Source organism: Dasypus novemcinctus, chromosome 2, assembly GCF_030445035.2.
Source record: "Dasypus novemcinctus isolate mDasNov1 chromosome 2, mDasNov1.1.hap2, whole genome shotgun sequence".
Classification (NCBI taxonomy): Eukaryota; Metazoa; Chordata; class Mammalia; order Cingulata; family Dasypodidae; genus Dasypus; species Dasypus novemcinctus.
Window position 1 is genome coordinate 25111990 of NC_080674.1, and position 21532 is coordinate 25133521.

At 33.4% G+C, this 21532-nt stretch overlaps 1 pseudogene; it reads left to right on the plus strand.

The window, feature by feature from the left end:
- The first annotated feature begins 20005 nt into the window (after nt 1-20005).
- Nucleotides 20006-21532, plus strand: part of LOC101412429 (beta-1,3-glucosyltransferase-like) — a 29857-nt pseudogene continuing 28330 nt past the window's right edge.

Sequence of the window (21532 nt, forward strand, 5' to 3'; positions counted from 1 at the left end):
CCTACGGTCATGACAAATGGCTTGAGTTCAGTGCCTTGCCAGTGGGCCCAACTTTTAGATTTGTGCTATTGAGTGATGGAGTTGGACTCAGATGTGACCTCTCTACACATGCCTCTTCTGTCACTTTTATGGAACCTATGTTTGGTGCTGGGGTTGGTGTATGCTTGGAAGACTTGCATCTCTGGACTGACTGTGTGCTGGCTCAGTCCCAGTCCTCAGCAGAGTTGCAGCACCTATTATTATTTTTTATGCATTTACATTTTAGCATCTGTAGGAAGAAGTGGAGTTACATACAAAACTATATAATACAATAATACTGGAATTTATAATTATCCAAATGGTTGCCTTTACCACAGATCTATGATTTCTTTGACTATTCCTTTTGCCCTTTTCTCTTTCTTCTCCTTTTGGAATTTTCATAACACATACATTGGTGTTCTTTGTGGTATCCTATAGCCATATTAGGCTATTTTTACTTTTAATGTATCTTTTTTTTCTTTCTGTTCCTCAGCATGACTCATTTTAAGTATCTTGTCTTCAAATTCACTGACTCTTTCTTCTGCCAGCTCTACTCTATTCTTGAAACTCTCCTGGGTATTTCCATTCAGGTAGAGTGGTCTTCAACTCCAGTAGTTCTATTTGGTTCCTTTTTAAAATTTCTATTTCTTAGACACCAATATTCCTCATTCATTGTTTTCCTGATATCCTTTGGTTCTTTCTCTGTGTTTCCTTCAATACATTTGAGCATTTTTAAGATCAATTTTTAAAAGTCTTTGTTCATATTGTCTGCATTCTGATCTTCATTTTGTTTTCTGTATTTTTATCATCTTCCGTTGTATGGCCATCATTTTCTCTTTCATTGTCTCATACCGTTTTTGGCAAAGTGAACATTTTAATGTTTTAGAATATTAACTCTGGGATTTACTCCCTGGGATGTCTGTTTCTTGATTATGTAACCAGCTGATGGTAAGACAAAGATTTTCTTGATGTCAGACCTCTTATCAGGGAGTCTGCCAAAAGCAAATATCTTACTGGGCCTCTGTTTAATCATGGACTTTTACTTGTTAGATGTTTAGAGTACCCCTGTTTATAAAATTTTGTTGTCCCCTCTATTTCCCAGGGGATAAACCTCCATCTCCTGGGTATCTGAAGCTGCTGGCCTTTGTCCACTCTGTCTGCCTCTAGTTTTTTACACAATGAACCAATAAACAAGACGTGGTATATACATATGATGGAATACTATGCTGCTATAAACAAAATGAAATTGGGACACATATGATCATATAGATGAATGTTGAAGACATTATGCTAAATAAGCACAAAAGGAAAAATCATTCAAAGTTTCATTAATATGAACTAAATATGAAGAATAAATACATGGAGTTATAACCTAGAGTAAAGTTTATTAGAAGATAAGAGGAGGGCTGCGAAGGATTACTGATGCTTAATGTATGTAGAAGTTTTCAATATCTTGACTATAAAAGTGTGGAAATGGATAGAGTTGATGATAACTATAGCAAGAAGCAGCTTGTTTATAAATGGGCTTGTGCTGAAAAGGGTAGTGTAGGATGTAAATGTAAATGCCAGAGAATGAAAAGTACAGTGAATCCAGAGGTGGATGAGAATTGTGGCTGATGATGCAGATGCAAAAGTGTCCATATGTAACCTAGATCAGATGTATGTCACTACTGCAGGATGGTGAGAATGTGGAGAAACATGGGAAAAATATAATTGGTATGACCTAGGAACTGTGGTTAACAGCAATTCTGTAATATTCTTGCATTAATGCCAAAGATGTACTGTGCTGATAATAGGTGAGCATGGAAAAAGTGCCAAATTTATGCTATGGACCATGTTGTTGATATTATCTAATAATCTGTAACAAATGTCCCACCACTGTGTGGTATGTTGGTGAGGGGTGTTATATGGGAAATCGACACATGTGCGTGACTGTTTTGTAAGTTCACAACCTCTGTAATAAAAATATATTTTAAAAAAATTAAACAACATTCTACTGGAATTATCCATCTAAAGAAATCATGATAAACATATTACTGATAACTCAGACCCATACTTTTGTTTTCCATTTTGAAATACTTTTAGAAATGCAAATATTTATGTCCTAAATAAAATATTCTATTCTGCCATCATACCTTTAAAAAATATATATGACAGGAAAAACGTGCATAAATATATAATTGTGAAGAATTTCAATTATGTCAGATGATTTCAATCACCCTTTCTTCCCACTAAAATATATAGTTTTTATATTTTTGAAAAAATACAAAAACTAATAAAGTTTTACATACATATTTTACTTTGAAAACAAGAAAAGTAAACTTTGAGATTCTAGAAACACAGAGATGTATTAGGAGGAACTTAAGACAGTCTACCAACATAATTTAAGCATAATTAGTACAGCTCTTTCCAAGGGGCTGGGGTGGGAGATGGGGAGAGAGGTTTAATAGCTTGAAGGAAAAAGAGATGATATGTCCTCTCATCCAAACAAGTCATGGAGCCAGAAGCAGTTCCTATGTAACTGAGATCACAGATATGTTGTCCTGGCTATGGAAAATGAAGTGGAAAATTTTCAGTGAAAAGAGTCACAGATAAGATAGTTGCACCCCAAAAATCATGTACAAACTGGTTGCAGTTTTTCCTTCAGCACACTATCCTGGTGGTATCAAAATGTACCAAGAAAAAAACATAGAAACCGATGTCAAACGTATATACATATACACACACACATACACTTATAATCTTATGTGTTTTATTTATATATAGCAAAGAAATAGCTAGATTCAAATAGAAATTGCCCACACTGACACTGTAACCCAGGATATGCATTACTCCAAAAAGATCATAACCATTACTAAAGAAGGGGGAAGTATAAAAACTATTATTCAGTATACACAGAAAGAGTACATCTATGTTTACAGAATGATAGATGCAATAAAACATTGATTTTGCACTACTAGCTCCTCAGATGGCAGATGTCTCTGGGTATTTGAAAGGGAGCTACCTATGCAGGCCAAAAGAATCAATGTTGAGAACAAAAGAATAAGTATAATATGGTAGCATAATTTGAAACAGCAATCAGAAATGATTATTTACATTCACTTAAGAATGAAAGTCTAATTAAGCTATATTAATGAGCTAGATCAATATTTGCTCATCTAATTTGCAATATAATAAGACTGCAATAATGTAAGAAATCATCTGTGTCCTTGAGTATTATGGAAAACAGCATGGCATATACTTATTTAAAATTTTAAGGATCTGGTGCTATATGCATGTGGATCCTAACTGTAAAATCTCTAGTTAGAATGCAATAGCAAGAGAAAACTATTTCTTCATAAATGTGTGTTGAAAAGTCTTCAGGAAGCACGACTGTGCAATTTCATAAGAAATTTCATGAGAAACACTTACGAATTGTAGCTAGTGAATGGAAGAAGAAAAAACAAGTTTTTTTCACAGACAAGAACTGAGGCTTAAACTCATAGATCTATGTAGGATGAATGAGCGAAACAATGATGTGGTTTTACAGAAAAGGATGATGCATGAGGTTATAATTGGATAAAGATTATTAGGAGTAACTATTAAGGAAACTACCACAGTGACATTATATACACACATATATGTGTGGGCCTATTTGTATGTGTTTGACATCATCAAACTTAATTTATAAAAAATGGAATTAAGTTAAAGAAATAGAACAATCCTAAATTACTTCCATCATGCTTGACACAATAGTTTTATATACACTATTATTGAGCACAATAGTTTTATATACACTATTGTTGAAGACAAGAATAATTCAAACATTAAGCCATTCATTTATGAAAAAAAGTAAAATGCATTAAACATAGTAATTTGTGGCGTGACATTTAGCATCAAATATGTTTTTACTTATAATGTTCCAGAAATTTTGCTAGGTATCTAGCATCAGACTAAATATAGCCCAATTCCTCAAGGAGCGCCTCAAGGAGCTTCAATAATGCAGACAACACCCAAAGGAAAATACAAAATTTTAGTGCCAATTGAAAAATGTATGTCAGTCAACATATGTCATGTTGTCCTTTTCATGTTAGTCTTGCCTAAATGTCTCCTGCATCTAGTCATGAGCAACATCAGATCAATTCAATATAAGGGCAGTCTATAAATTGGTTAGCTTGTGTTTCCAAAAGTATTTAGATCTAAAATCACAAATACTAAAGAACTAATACTGATACTTGGATAGGTAGATATAATGATTGATCGCGGATTGTACCTATGTCCAGAAATAATGTAGCGATAAGACAGATATTTAATATAACTGGCAACATTTGGATATAGATTGTTTCAATGCTAAAATATTCTGAGTTTGATAAATGCACTGTAATTTTGTAAAAGAAAGCCCTTGTTCTAAGGAAAATAACAGGAAATACTAAGTCTCAAGTGGCAAAGTGGCATAATATCTGCAAATTTTTCTCAAATGTTTTATATAAATATCTTATATATGTACACTCTCTATACAGAGAATATATATGTTATAAAATTTATATGATGTGTATACATATATTTGAGAGAGAGAAAGAAACAGAGGCAAAGAGAGAGAGGATGATAAAACCATTGGGGCAAAGGATAAACCTGGTTATCCTTTGATATACTACAATGCAAAGTCCCTGAAGGTATAGAAATTAAGAAATCATAATGACAAATATAATAAATAAAAATAATAATAAACAAAGATCTATCATTGTGAAAACAATGGGGCAACTGAAGATGCATCTCTCAGAGGAGGAAGGAAGACTTATCTAAGGAAACAATATTTAAGCTTAGATCTGATTAACAAATGACCAGTAGTAAAGAAAAGAAAATGCTTAAATATAGGAACATATTCAATGTCCTGAAGGTGAGAAACAAAGGTAATTGAGAGTGCAGAGTAAACAGGATGGGGAGATGGTCACATAAGTCCATTTGATCTACTTGGAGCTCGTGAAGTAATAACATAGAATTTATTTGGAACCTTTTTTAAGTAAATGATTTTAGATAATTAAGATAGGCAAGCCTGGATCAATAAGATCATATTGATTGTTCTGTTCCTTTCTTCTCTTGATAGCTGAGAATTCTATTAGTAGAGTCACACAGTCTAGGTTTGAATCTTGGCTCCCCGCTTATCCACTGGAGTGAGTTCCATTAACTTTTCTACATATCAGTTTCTCATCTGCAAATGGTAATCACAAAAGCATCTCCCTTTGAAGGTTCTTGTAAACATTAACTATATCTGCATAGGTGATGACACGTATAGGACCAGTCAGGCCCATGAGCACTATGCAACTAAAAGCCCCTTTTACAAACCCTTTGCAATTTATAACATTCTTGCTATAACACTCTTACAAAACGTGGATTTAACTGAATTACCATTAGTCCATTTTGTTCAGTGGATCAAAAGTTTTTTTTAATGAAGTCAAACTAGCTTTTTATCTGTATCGATAGAGTTCTGTCTTGTCTTTGCCACATAGGTAGTCAATAACTACATATTGAATGAATAAATTACCAGTTTATACCTAGCTCCATCCTCCAAGGGCTGTTTATTTTATTTTTCTTTTTAAAGAAGACTTTGATTACATAAATGTTACATAAAAATATAGGGGTATTTCAAAGATATAGGTTATTCCCTTATACTCCCCTCTGCCTCCTTCACTTTTCCCCATTAACAACATCCTTCCTTAGTGTGGTACATTTGTTACAATTAATGAACACATATTGCAGCATTGCTATTAAACATGAACTGTAGTTTACATTATAATTTACACTTTGCCTAGGGCTATTTTTTTATGTATATGATTTGTTCCAAGTCAGGGTTATATAGGTTATAGTGGCTAAGACTTAAGAATGTCTGACATCCCGATATGTCTCAGGATTAAACTTAATGATGTCAAGAGAACGTCTACAGCAGCTTTCATTTATGTGTAAGTCTCCTTCATTAGATTGTAAATCCCTGGATTGACGAAATTGTATTTTATTCACATCTATATGCTTCATAGCACCTTAGCAGAGTTCTTTGCCTTTAATAATCCCTCAGTGCATATTGAGTTTTACTGCATTGTTTATTCCTTCAAAACTAAGCTCAGATGTCAGTTGTTAAGCAAGACTTCCCTGAGTTTTCCATGTAGAACTGATTGTTCACCAAGAAGTAGCAAAGTTTGGCATTGGCTGTGAGAAGGCCCAATCCACCTTTTGAAGATGCAAATTCCCACTGACACACAAAGACAGATAACTCCGGTTAAATCAGTAATAGGTCCCTTTCCTCTTGCCAAATTGATAGTACAGCGTATGAGGACCCTATGAGGTATGCCTTTCATATAGACCTGTCAAATTAAATCTATAACTGCTTGTATCCCCTTAGCATTTCTGGTTACAATTCCACTAGTCAGTACCATATCTTTGTATGGGGAATCCCTGGACTACTATAACAGACTTTTGTGCCTACAGGTAGGCCAGAAGTGGTTAGAATATCATGTCCCAGCAGAGGAATGCCCTTCAGAAATGACCAGCAGGCATGGGGTTAATAATATTCCTACTCTCATTCCTTTTGGTCATGACACAACTGACACATGCATTCCACATCCTATCCCAAAGGGGTCTTAAGGGTAATGTCTTGGTAGCTGGATCTATAATGTATCCCTTTTGTGCACATTACTTTTCCTGCAACCACTCCCCACTCACCTGCCAATGTTTACTGACCATCCTGAAATAAGTATGATTTAATTTATGCTTCTAAGGAGAAATGAAATAAGACAAGTAAAGCTACAGAAAGAACTCAGTACAAAAGACTTTTGCAAGAGTGTCCCTTCTGCACCCCATCAACAACATACCTATCCTGTTTAAATGCTGATTGTATTATTAGTAATTCTTTGCTTTGGGAAAATCTTCTAATTTATAAGTTTTTGTTGCATCTCTAAACTAAGGCTATTAATGGGAAAAACTACAGCAACTTATATCTTCAGACAAAATATGAAATCCTATTCATATAAATCTCCATTTTTCATTTCATTTTTTTCTAAGATTTTATTTTTTTATTTCTCTCCTTCACCTCGCCCTCCCAGTTGTCTGCTCTCTGTGTCCATTCCTTGTATGTTCTTCTGTGACTGCTTCCATCCTTTATCAGCGGCACTGGGAATCTGTGTTTCTTTTGGTTGCGCTATCTTGTTGAGTCAGCTCTTCCGTGTGTGCAGCACCATTCTTGGGCAAGCTGCACTTTCTTTCACGCTAGGCGGCTCTCCTTACGGGGCACAATTCTTGCATGTGGGGCTGCCCTTGCGTGGGACACCCCTGAGTGGCAGGGCACTCCTTGCACGCATCAGCACTGCGTATGGGCCAGCTCCACATGGGTCAAGAAGGCCAGGGATTTGAACTGTGAACCTCCCATGTAATAGTCAGATGCCCTATCCATTGGGCCAAGTCTGTTTGCCTCCATTTCATTAAAATATTACACAATGAAAAAAATCTAAGTATGCAAGTGAAAGCATGATAAATAGACAGGAAAATCTTTTGTATTTGTATATTAAATCTGCATTTACTTAGCAGCAGCTGTTGCTGTTTTTCTTTTCTTATGATTCTCTTTTTAAGTGAGTGTCACCAACTACTGAATCACACCTTCAAGAAACCAGGTGCATTGAGGAGAACAATAAACTGAGTTGTCAAAATAAAATTTGGAGGGCCAAACAGGATCTAGCCCTCATACTCATGTTCAGATATGTCTCCCTCCCATTCTGGAATTATTACTTCTGTACCAGCTTCCTAATTGCACTGTACCAGTGCTTTGTGTAATTTTACTATCCTTTATAAAATCATATTTTTTGGCAAATGCTTATTGAGCATTTATAATGTGTTAAAGACTGTGCTAAGACATAACAGGTCAATGATAATTAACACACGGATGCAACTTCTGATAACAATGTTTGCTTAGCCACACTATTTCTAACCTAAATATTAATTGATTACATTATTGATAGCTTTCCTGCTGATGTTACATTATTATGTGCTTGCTTGCTATAAATAAACATCTTTAGTCCAAACAGTCTTTCATTATCTGTTGCTTACCTATTTTGGTGGTTTGGAGCTATGTGCCCTATAAAAACATGTTCATAAACTTAATCCATTCCTGTGAGGGTGAACTCTTGTACACAGGACATTTTTATTTAATATACTTATTTTTTTCTATAAAAGATACTTAAATTACTTAAATGCTACATAATAAAATATATGGGATATATTATATATGTATATATATAGAAATAAAATATATGGGTTATATAAAAAATATATATGCCGAACAGGACCTTTTGATGAGGTTACTTCAGGTAAGGGATGGGCCAGTTGAGTCAGGATGGGTCTTAATCCTATTATTGAAGGCCTCACAGTGGAGGTTACAGTGAAAGTGAAAGTGAAAACCAGAGGGAGCAGTCAGGAGCTGAACATAAACTGGACACGAAGAAAAGGAATAAGCCAGGAGAGGTTGCCATGGCATTGGCACGTGAAAAAAAGTCAAGGACCAAGGATCACCAGTATCCAGTCTCAGAATGATGCAGCCTTCTGGGAGAAAGATGACACCTTGAGGATAGCTTGATTTTGGACTTCTCCTAGGCTCAAACTTGTGAGCCAATGAATTCCCAATGTTTAAGCCAACCATTGCTTAGTGATTGCTTTAGCAATGAAGGAACTAAAACCCCTATTGCACAATATTATTTAAATCATGAAACATAAAAATAAAACATGTTGAATGTCTCTTGAACCTTTCTTTATGATTCACTAATAGGCCAATAATAGTCTGATCTCTAGAATATCTTCTATATTTCTACCTAAAAATGAATTCACAAATCTAAGTTGTATGAAGAGTTGCTCATTTTGTATCAGATAAATACAAGGATAGGGAAAGGTAAACTACGAATAATATCATTTTCAGTGAAATGTTATCCCAACTAAGTTATGAATATTCTGGATTGCATTTAGTAATAATCATGTTTTAATGAGATTATTAGCTATTGGTAAGGAATTGATCACTTACTTTTCTTTGTGATCTTTTAGCAGAACATTTAAAAAATAATTTGTATGCAGAAATAGTCACTTTATTAATGGTGCATTTCTATGACTTTTGACAAGTGATATAAGCATATATCTAACCACGCCATTACTCTATACAATGGATCAGTCACCTCAAAAATTTATTTGTGCTTCCTTATAGTCATTCTCTCACTCCAAACTCCTGAAAATCACTTACTTTGTCCTCATAATTTGCTTTTGCAAGAATGTGAAATAAATATATTAGGAAATATATGTAGGTATCATTTTGCACAGTGCATTCCTTAGTATAGTACATGTTTTTTAAGATTTGCCCTTATTTTGTGTACTTCAGGAGTCGTTCATTCTTTTGTGTTTCTGAGTAGTATTCCACTGTAGGGAAGTACCACATTTAGTTATCCATATGCCAGTTAAAAGGTTAGCAATCATGAATAAATGATTTAAAATGTACAAGGTTTTATGTGAACATAAATTTTCATTTCATTTAGGCAAATAATTAGGAGTGAGATTTTTGATAATTTCTAGTATTTTCATGTTCAACAATATGATACTGACAAACATCTTTCTGAATTTATACATAGTCTTTACATGTAATTACTTTAATAAAAAGAATAAAACTTTAAAGGATATATTATTTCTGTTTAAAGTTTACTATTTTTTTTAAGAAATTTGTTGAATGTGCAAATCATACAGTGGTGGATTGGAACTGTATGTACACTAGAAAAAAACATGTTCATAATCTTAATCCATTTCTGTGGGTGTGAACCCATTGTAAGTAAAACCTTTTGATGATTTTAGTTCAGTTAAGGTGTGATCCACCTCAGTCAGGATGGCTCTTAATCCTATTATTAAAATCCTTGATAAGTGGAATGAAATACAGACAGTCGGGAAGAAAGACAGAGAGAACCACAAAAAGCTGAACATTAATAGACTCCAGAAAAGAAGAGAAACCAAGAGAAGCCCCCATGTGACAAGCTATTACCAAGGTTCACTGCCAGGAGTCAGCCCCATAACGTCACAATCTTCTGGAAGAAATCAACTCGATGATTCCTTGATTTGGGCTTTTTAATTACCTCCAAACCATGACCAAATAAATTTCTAGTTTTTAACTTGACCCATTTCATAGTCTTTCCTTGAGCAGCCCAGGAAACTAAAATGCATACAAATACCACCAAAATTCCAATTTAGTTTTTATTATTTTGGCTAATCTTGGTACTTAATCTAATTTTACAACATATGGATTTATCTTTGACTCCAAGAATGTGATTCCCATATATAAGGAAAAATATAATTATTAAATCCTTGGCAGTTTTAAACATTTGTGTCTGAACAATAACAATTAAGTGCATATAAAGTGAAGGTCACCGAAATAAACTAAGACTCATTCAATTAGTCATAGGACAAATGTTACCATGTCAGTTTAGATGTTTACCAAATATCCTAGAAACTAAACAGGCATTCACAGTAGCACATTATCCCAGCAGGCAAATTCACTGTAGCTCTTAATGGCATCTCACTAACTGAAGGATAAAGAGCTTCTATCACATTAGAGTTTATTCTTATAAGTAATGGGAAAAAATCAAAAGTGTTTGTGGAAATGATGTAGAATGGAGATAACAGTCTATTACATAGTTTCAGTGCTCCTTTTTCTTTTTCCTTTTTCATCACCTCAGCTGAAAGTTTTGAAACTTGCAAACTTTCATAAAGGATGACTGCTCATTTCTTTCACCACATTATTCTCCTTGCTTTTCCTTTAACCACCCAATCACATTCCTGTTTCAGGGACTTCATAATAAATTCCATCACTTCAGTCATGGCTCTGCTCAATACCACCTAATTAGAAAAGTCTTCCCTTTACACCAATAAAAAATAGCAAAACATCCTAAATAAATAAATAAATAAATAAATAAATACATAAATAAATACATACATAAATAAATACATAGATACATACATAAATAAATAAATAAATGTTGCCCATCAGCTTGCACTGTTTTATTTTACTTCTTAGTACTTCTCATTCCCCAGGAAATTATGACTACATGAGTTAAATTTGTTTATTAACTGTCTTCCTCCAGTACAATGCAAGTTCATGAGTTAGACACTGCTTTGTTGTTTATTCGCTAGCAGGCACATTTTTAAAATTAATGGATAAATGAACAAAATAAATATTAAATATATTGTGTAAATAATTCCTAGCTATATGCAGGATAGGTTTACACAAAACAGTTATGGCTACTCCATAGTTAAAATTTAATTGCATTTTCTGATATAATATCCTCTTGGATCTTGGCAGCCAATTAAATGAAGGCTTTTCATTATAATTTTAATTAGAGTTAAATTTATTGAGTATCTATACTATGTGTAAGATACTGATAGTTCCAATGTGGTAAAATACTGAAAAAAACAGTCATAATTTAGACTGACAAATAATTGCAGAGAATACAATGTTATAAATTGTGATAATTGCTGAGGGAAAAGTTCATATTGCTATAAAGAAGCAATGAAGTAGGTGTAATTTTACTTATTGTTTTATGGGAAAATATCTCAAGGTAATTTTATTTTGCACTATGAAAAAACAAAATTCAGGAATAGACTGCTTAAGAGCATTGAGAGTCTCCTACAGTGACGTGCAGAGTTAGAAAGAGCAGGGCATTTTATAGAGAACTTACCATGCAGTGAAGCCAGTAAGGCTGAAGCCATTTGAGGCAAGGAAAGCACAGCATCCTCAGAGTTAGGAAGCATTAGGCCTTGCATAACAAATTAAAAGTATACCTTTATCCTAAAATCTACTGAAGAATTTAAATTGATTAGAACAGAATATATCTATGAGTAAGTGTAGGTGCCGCATCAAGAAAGAAAACAGGAAAGCTGAAAGTTGTACTGACATGGCAGAGAAGTTTGAAAGAGGTAGAAGTTTTGGACATTGTGGGGAAAAAAATCTATCTGTGAAAGAACAGTTTTTAAAATCTGATTTAACAAAAAGTGAAGAAAACCATTGTATGAAGATCTCAAATACCATATAGACTGTTTTTAACTTTTCACAAAATATCTGTTACCAACTATTATCAAACAAGTGCCCATTACCAAAATTCAGCAATTTTATCTCATAGCTAAACTTTTCTCACTTATCACTTTATTGACTCTACCCAACCCACTAAGGGATTAATGTAAAGCAAATCTCAGAAAACATGTCATTCAATCTGAATATGTTTCAGCAGACAGAATCAATTTAATTTTAGAAAATTGCTATCATACGATTGAAAACAAAAACTGTACAGGAAGGAATCTTGTTTCTTAAGATAAACATTTGTAGGTCTTGTTCACTCTTCTGTATAAGACGAGCAATTATCTAAGTCAAGTTGTGATCAAATAATTTTCTATTCCAAGCTCCAAAATGGAGCATGGCATATGGTTTTCACTCTTTTCAATATATTTCTTCTTCTTTAAGACTGAATGAAACATTTCAGATGAAGCTTATTGAATATGTAATATTCGTGCCATCCTTATTAAAGCACATCAAATCTTCTTTGATCACTCTATTTTCACACAAATATTAGTATTTTATTTTCACCAGATGACAGCTTTGCCATAAAGTCCATTCCACAAAATTATTTCTTATGAGAAAACATAAAAGCATTTTTATTCCCCTCCATTCACAATTCCTTATTTGAACTTCAGTAAGACTCTCATTTTAGTTAATTGTGTTCTAAATAATTGTATCCAGAAAATTATTTTCTTCTTAAAATATAGCTTACTGAATTTCCATAATGAACTTTTTTATGTTGTCCAAATTTCACAAAATTAGGATCTCTTAGAATATGTGGAAAAGCACCTTTCCTTTCAAGTAAGGTATATTCTGGCATACATTAACTATTTTCAATACATCTGATCTGATTATTATGAATTGCTTTGTATTCTTCAATCCAGAGAAATGCATTAATGAGTGTATTCATAACTACATGCTCTAACATCATATAATTAAATATTTGGAGAACAAGGTATCATGGTTGAAGGTTTCAGAACACTTTTATAAGTACTAAGAGTGAGAATTAAAATTTTTAAACCAATAGAGGGCAATGGAAAATCTAAAATGATCCCACCTATCCAATTTTAAATATTCATGCAAATTATTAATCACTTACATTTTAAAAAAGCACAATTGCTTTCTGAGCACTCAGAGTGGTTGCAAAATATAGGGGCTGTCAGTGGTCAAATAATTCTAGGACCAAAAAAGTCTTTCAAAATAGTATGTGATCTTTCTGAAATAAATGAATCAGAGGGAGCTAAAAATCTAGTAAAATAAATTGTCTTTCTAATCTTCTTCTAGGATTGCTGTTTGCTCCTTTTAAAATTCAGTTGTCCTAAACCTACCCAACTATCCACTCTTTTCCCATGCACCCATTTCTTGGTTTCTGTATTTATAGAATATAAAATATCCTCCAATATCTTCTTTCCTTTAGTACCTCCTCTGCTGATGAATTCTACTCACATATATCTTGGTCCCTACTGATGTGTTTCATTAATTTTTAATCTCAGAAAATTTAATTGTCATTTTAATATTTTACTTCCAAATGAATTCTGTTCTCATTATAAACATTTGCCTAATCCTTTTTCAGAAACTTTTAACTTCTGTGTTTGTGGTTGCCTAAGAGACTGAATACTATATATAACTTCATTGTGAAATATATTTGAGTTCTAAAAAGGTGAATTTTAAAATTACTTTTTATATAAAAATTATTTGTAAGATGTGACCCATATTCATATCTGGGGAATATAGTTTTACTCATTAGCCTTTTAATGGAAATCTAGTTGAATGAGCTTGCCCTGTCCCTCAGATTCCTATGCTGTAGGTGTGAAATGCAGGGTGCTTCTATGGGTCAACTTGTTGAGTTTTCTAGAAAAATAATGTCTCCTTTTAGTATCAAAATAAAAGCACAGTCATTTTCTTTAGAAACATACATTTATCTTTGAATCACAGAATTTTAAAATTCAAAACAATACAGAGATCTTAATTAGCAACAAATACATACACAGAGCAAAATAAAAATTACATTATTCTCTTTAGAATTACTAAAGTATCCTTGTATTACTGTTATATTTCTCAAATCATATACTTAGAAGCAAAACAACAGAAACATTCATTTACTCAGAAAATAAAAAGTGACAAAAACAAATATTTTGAATGCCTACTAAGTCTTAGGCCCTGAGCTAAGTACTGGGAAAGTATTTTCAAGACATTATTTAGGATTACTCACTTTCTTAATTTTGAATTTAACTTACTCCATTATAAGAATCTAAAGCTCTATGTTTTGTACAATAGTATCCTGGTGTGTCTCCTCTCTTCACCGCCATCATAATTGTCTGTATCCACTGAGTGGTTAATTACTCTTAATTGCTTCTGTGTTTTGTCTGAGAGACAGGAAATCACCTATTGAGAGAAAAACACTCTTTTAGTTTTCTTTATCCTGGCACACTCATGGTTACATTTTACTCTCTTTCCTTGGATTATAGGATATGAACTCAGCTAGATCAGGATTAAAATGAAGGAAATTTTCACTTATAATGTTTTCCTTTGAAAGCAAAACAACACGGGCTCAAGTTACAGTCTTCTTATATGCTAGAACAGAGAAAACACATCCTACAATATCACACTTAGAAAAATAGGAATAGAAGGAAAGCTCCTTGACATGATAAAGGACATATTTGAAACCCTCACAGTTAACATCATATACAGTGGTGAAAGACTAAAAGCTTTTCCTCTAATATCTGGAACAAGACAAGGATGCTCAGTGTCACCACTGTTATTCAACATGTACTGGAAGTTCTAGCCAGAGCAGTTAGGCAAGAAAAAGAAATAAAAGGTTTCCAAATTGGAAGGGAAGAATTAAAACTTTCACTATTTGCAGATGACATGATCTTTTATATAGAAAGTCCCCCCAAAATCTATAACAAAACTACTAAAGCTAATAAATAAATTGAGCAAAATCATGGGGTACAAAATCAACACACAAAAATCAGTAGTGGAGAAGTGGTTGTGGCTCAACTGATAGAGCATCTGCCTACCATATAGGAGGTCGAGGGTCTGATACCCAGGGCCTCCTGGCCCATGTGGTGAGCTGGCCCACAAGCAGTGCTGTCATAGGCAAGGAGTGCCATGCTATGCATGGGTGTTCCCCACATAGGGGTGCCCCACTAGCAAGGACTGCACCGCTCAGGGAAAGCTTCCCTTTGCAAAAAAAGTGCAGCCCTCCCAGGAGTGGTGCTGCACACATGGAGAGCTGATGCAGCAAGATGATGCAGCCAAAAAAATGAGGCAGTTTCCCAGTGCCATATGACAAGAATGCAAATGGACACAGAAGAACACACAATGAATGAACACAAAGAACAGACACCTGGTTGGGGGGGGTGGTATAGAGAGAGAAATAAAATAAATCTATTTAAAAATCAGAAGTAGTTCTATATACTAGTAATTATTTTTAGGAGGAATCAAGAAAAAATCACTTAAAATAGCTATTAAAAGAATCAAATATTTAGGAATAAATTTAACCAAGGACATAAAGGACTTATACATGGAAAACTACAAAACTTTCCTAAAGGAAATGAAAGAAGACCTAAATAAATGGAAGGACATTCCATGTTCATTGATTGGAAAACTAAATATTGTTAAGATATCAATTGAAACCCAAATTATTTCCAGATTCAACACAATCCCAGTAGAAATTTCAACAGCCTACTTTAAAGTAAAGGAAAATCCAATTACAAATTTGAAAAGGCTAGGTGTCCTGAATAGAAAAAACATCTTGAAAAAGAATGAAGTTTGAAGACTGACACTTCCTGACTTTATAACATATTACAAGGCTACTGTGGTCAAAAAAGCATGGTACTGGCACAAAGATATATATGGAAAGAGAGACCAAAGGAATCAGACTGAGAGCTTAGAAATATCCCTCACATATCTAGCTAACTGATTTTTAATAAAGTTGCCAAGTCCATCAAATTAGGAAAGAATAGTTTCTTTGCCAAGTAGTGCTGGGAAAACTGGACATATGCAAAAGAATGAAGGAGGAATCCCTAACTCACACCAAATACAAAAATCAACTCAAAATAGATTCAGCATGTAAATATAAGAACCAGGTCTAAAAATCTTCTAGAAGAAAATGTAAGGAAGTATCTTACAGTTCTTGTGCCAAGCAATAGTTTCTTAGACTTTACATCAAAAGCACAAAAAAATGAAAGAAAAAATAGGTAAATAGGACCTCTTCAAAATTGAAAACCTTTTGGACATCAAATGACTATACTACAAAAGTAAGAAGACAACCTACACAATGACAGAATATATTTGGAAACCTATATCTGATAAGATTTTAATTATTTAGAATATATAAAGAAATTCTACCTCAACAATAAAAAGACAAACAACCCAAATAAGAAATGGGCAAATGACTTAAATAAGACATTCCTCCAAGGTAGATGTACATATGGTTAAAAAGCATATGAAAAGATGCTCAATATCACTAGTTACTAGGGAAATGCAAATCAAAAACACAATGAGATACCATTTCACACCCATTAGAATGGAAGTGTTGGTGAGGATGTGGAAAAAATAGGAACACTTATTCACTGCTTTTGGAAATGTAAAATGGTGCAGCCACTGTGGAAGACAAGTTTGGCATTTCCTCAGAAAGCTGAGTACAGAATTACCATATGATCTGGCAATCCCTCTACTTGTTATAAACAGAGAAGAATTGAAAGCCAAGACTTAAATAGATAATTGCACACTGATGTTCATGGCAGAATTATTCAGTTGTCAAAAGACAGAAGCAACCTGTATTAGTCAGCCAAAGAACTGCTGGTGCAAAATACCAGAAATTGGTTGGTTTTATAAAGGGTATTTATTTGGGGTAGGAGCTTACAGATACCAGAACATAAAGCATAAGTTACTTCCCTCACCAGAGTCTATTTTTATGTGTTGGAGCAAGTTGGCTGCCAATGTCTGTGAGGGTTCAGGCTTCCTGGGTTTCTCTGGGCTCAGCTCATGTTTTCTCCACAAGGACAGCTGTAGACTGTCAGACTAACAGCTCTGTCTCTTTTCCATGGACTCCAACTTAAGACTTCAGCATCAAACTCCAACATCAAAAACTCCAACATCAGAAACCCAAAACTCTGTCCTTTGCCATGCCTTTTATCTTTATCAATGCCCTAATGATGTAGCTCAATTAAAGCCCTAATCATAACTCAATCAGGCCTAGGTACAGATCAGATTACAAACATAATCCAAAATCTATTTTTGGAATTCATAACCATATCAAACTGCTACACATTCAAGTGTCCATCTGCTGATGAATGGATGAACGAAATGAGGAATATAAATCAAATGGAATATTAGTTAAGTCATAAAGGAATGAAGTCCTGATACTTGCAAGAAGATGGATGAACCTTGAAGACATTATGTTCAGTGAAATGAGCCAGACATAAAAGAACAAATATTGTATGATCTCATTGATATGAAATAATGAAAAACACAACTCATAGAGTTAGATTCTAGAATATACCTGGAGCTGGGTTGGAGGTAGGAAACGCAGAGTCAATTTTACTTATTACAAGAGTTCTATTTAAATTAATTATAAAGTTTTAGAAATGGATGTGGGGACAGCATCACAGTAGTGTGAGTGTAATTAACAACACTGAATTATATATGTGAATGTGGTTAAAAGGGGAAGTTTTAGGTAGTTTATATTACTAGAATAAAAATTGGAAGATAAAACATAGAACTATATAACATAGAGAACCCTATTGTAAACGATGGAATTCTTTAATAGTACAAGTACAAAAATATTATTTCATGAATTATAGCAAATATACCATGCTAATGCAATGTGTTAATAATAGTGTGGTATATGGGAAATATACACCTAATGTAAAGTATGGACTAGAGTTATTAGTACAATTTGAATATTCTTTCATCAATTGTAACAAAAGTACGACACAAATGCAAAACATTAACAACAAGGGGATATATTGGAATGCTGTATTTTTGGACATGATTTTTTGGTAAATGTACAACTTTTCTAACTTAAAAAATGTTTAAAACTATATTTAAGAATGAAATGAATTACATAATGCATGGTAAAGGATCTAGAGAATGTTCTAGGAAATAATAGTTACACAAATGATTGCTATTCCTTTTCTTTCTTATGGAAACAACATGATGCCCTTAGTAATAGTATTTCATTTAAGAAGCAGTTGTGATATAGTGCAGATGTGTTAGATTGAGGATCAGAAATGGGATTTCAGGTATTTTTCTGTTTACAACTTATTTTCAGGTTCTAGCTTGAAACACAGTAGTGTTTCATGGAATATTAGCTCTGCCAGATGTTAATAAGGATTATTGGTATGGGGGAAATGTTTTCCATTGTAAAACATTTCAAATGACCATATCTTAGACCAAATTTGATATTTGTTTTCATCAAATGCCAGAATCTCCTAAAGCATTTAACTTGAAAATATATGTCAGAATAGGTTATGCTGAGGTGAGAAGCAACACAGAAATCTCAAATTTTAACTCATCAAAATATTCTTCTTCTTTGGAATGTAAAATTTTATAGGATTTGACAAAATGTATCATGGCCACTATCTGGCATTTCCATATCATGCAGAGCAATTCCAATGCCTTAAACATACCCTATGTTCCACCTATTCTTTCCTCCCCATTCCCACAGAACCTCTGCTAACCATAATATAAACTCTATGTCTTGCTTAGTAGCAATGTTTCAATATTTGTCCAAATGTAACAAATGTACCACAATGATGTAAGATGTTATTAATAGGGGATAATGGAGGGGAGAGGGTGGAGTATATGGGAATCATCTGCACTTTCAATGTAACTTTTATGCAATCTAAAACTTATACATAAATAAAGTTTATTATATGAGAAAATATTATTCCTCATTTATACCATATGTCCTTTACAAGTCTCCATATACTTTTAAACAAATTTACCTAAGGATCTGAATGTTCTCTCTAAGCTCCAGCAGTATAGCTCACTTAGGATTGATTGGTTTGAGAGAAAAAGAAAAGGATAACTTGGGAAATGAGAAAGTACTTAATGTGCTATCAGGCAGTCATCTTCCCTCATAATAGTAAATTTTAATATTACAAATAACATTTCCAGATCAGCATCTTTTTGTTTGCATTCGTATGAGACTGGTATATGTATGCACCTTATTTTTCTCTAAATATGGTATTCAAACTAAGTTCTTTATCTATCCTTATAATTTTATTTCCTACTATATGTCAACTCTGAAGTCTAAAGCTATTAATTAATAATGGTCATTGATTTAACAAGTTCATAACCAAATATGAGAAACTCTCATATAAATAACTACTACAGAAAAGACTTCATTCTAATAATAATAATTTGTAAAGAGTTTTGTATTGTTTCCGCTGTGACTGTAGTCAAGGAGCTGTTTAGACAAAGAATAAAAGTCAATCATGAGGTAATAAAAAGCGGACAATAGAGCGAATGGAAATAGGAGATTAGTTCAAAAATCCTTGTAAATTAAATACGTATACACAGATTCTGTGAATGTGAATTAATATTTATTATTATTATTATTAACTTTGTTGAAGTATTATTTTGTCAGGTAGAATAATGGCCAAAGATACTCAGGCTCTAGATCTCAGAGCCTGTGAACATGTCACCTTACATGGCCAAGGAATGTTTGTGGATGTGTTTAAGTTCAGGGAACTGGAGAGGGGGAAAAATATCCAGGATATTTTAGCTAGCCAAATCTGATCACAGGAGTTTCTTAAAATAGCAAACCTTAACAGGATGAAGTCAGAAATATGTGGCAGAAGAAGAAGTAGGAGAAATTTGAATGCAGAGAGCAACTGATTCCACCGCAGCTGGCTTGAAGATGGAGGCAGCCGTTAAGTCATGGAACAGGAACAGCCCCTAGAAGCTGAGAATGGCTCCGGACAACAGCCAACATGGAAACAGAGACTTCATTTCTACAACCTCACAGAATGGAATTCTGCCAATAATTTCAGATTCTCTCCTCGAGCCTCTCGAAAGGAACATAGCCCTGCCAAAACTTTGATTTTGGCCCTGTGGGACCCACCGCATAGAAAGCAGCTTGACCGTACAGGACTTTGAGTAAAAACACAGATGCATGTTGAATTTTAGCTCCTAGATTTGTGATAATTTGTAACTGTAGCAATAAGCAAGGGTGATATATTCATACAGTGGCATGCCATCCAGAATAAATATGTAAATAAATAAACTACTGATATATATAAAATCAATGAAAATTTTCAAAAATACGACTGTTCAGATTAAATGAGACACTAAATATTATATGGTATTTCCACTTACATGGAGTTCTAAAAGAGATAAAACTAGTATATGAATATAGAAAACAGAATAGCTTTTCTTTTGGGGGACACTGCCTGGGAGGGCACAATAATATTTCAGGGATGAAAAATGGTCTAGAAGTTGATAATAGCTCATTTGTCTAAACTCATAAAATTGTAAAATAAATATTTTTGCATTTCACTAAATTTAATTCATATCCCAATAATAGTATCTATAAGAAATCACCTGTGTATATAATACAAAGACAATAGAAAAATATAAGAATATAATATTAGAATATGAGAATACAAGGAATGAACTCATTTTAATAATACAGTGTGAAGATATTTGACAAATATCTTTAATAACCACAACCTCAGTCTACATATAGTATAAACAATCATTTTTGAAAGCAACATGGCAATAAATAGAGAGAAGATGGACATGGATAAGTATTACAGTCCAGGCATATTATTGCGCATGGGCATTAAGAGACAGGTCACAATAGCACTGTTTCTAACAGCAATATTAAAAGAAAGCACAAATAATAGAGAAAAAATCAATATTTAGTAGCTGATACAATTATTGATTTTGTTTTATTCATATAATGGTTATGGTATAAATCAGCAAAAATGAAAGAATGGCATACACATGCAGTAACATTGATTAACCTCTGAAAAATAATATTGAATATAAAATGAGAATTAAAAGGTTACATAAGGGATAATTCCATTTATATTAGGTCCACAAACTATGCAAAATCGACTACACTTTAGGAAACAAATGTCGCAAAACTATTTATAAAAAGCAAGGGCAGTAAAAATGTGAAGAAAACAGGATAAGAAAACAAAGCAGCAAGAAGGGATTCACTCTATGAATAGTGAGAAAGGGCTGGGATTCAGCATAAGTGTAACAGAATTCAAAAGTGATGTACTTTTTCTTAAATGGAATGCTGAACACACATTTATTTGTTACATCATTATTATACCTTCCACAGACTTTCTAAAGGTGATTTTGTACATATGTAATGATTAATAAGAACAATGCATGCTTCTTGGCATATATGTGAAGTGACTCTAGCAACAGTGGCAAGTGGTCAGCTCTAAGGCT